This window comes from Penaeus monodon, chromosome 34 (genome assembly GCF_015228065.2).
Source record: "Penaeus monodon isolate SGIC_2016 chromosome 34, NSTDA_Pmon_1, whole genome shotgun sequence".
Taxonomy (NCBI): domain Eukaryota; kingdom Metazoa; phylum Arthropoda; class Malacostraca; order Decapoda; family Penaeidae; genus Penaeus; species Penaeus monodon.
Genome location: NC_051419.1, coordinates 2847605 through 2848047, shown reverse-complemented (window position 1 = coordinate 2848047; position 443 = coordinate 2847605).

Genomic DNA, 443 nt, shown 5'->3' with positions numbered 1-443 from the left:
GAAACAGCGAATGATAACAAGGAAAATCCTCCCGGAAAGCATTATCTTCCCCCCAAAACTTACGCCAGGGATTCCGGAGCGAATATGAAACACGTTGATCTATGCAGTGAGATAACAAGATAACAAAGTTTAACGTGATAAAAGCAGCGGGTAAGAGAAGGATAGAGAAGGGATAAGAGAAGGGATAAGAGAAGGATAAGGAGAAGGGATAGAGAAGGGATAGAGAAGGGATAGAGAAGGGATAGAGAAGGGATTAAGAGAAGGATAAGAGAAGGGATACGAGAATGGATAAGAGAAGGGATAGAGAAGGGATACGAGACGGGAGGTTGAATGGCTTAAGTTAGTCTCTCTGCTCAAAAGGGAGAGAATCTAAGGTATCATAGGAATTTACGTTAAATTTCTACAGCACGAAGGAGGGAGGAAGGGGAGAGGAGGAAAGAAGG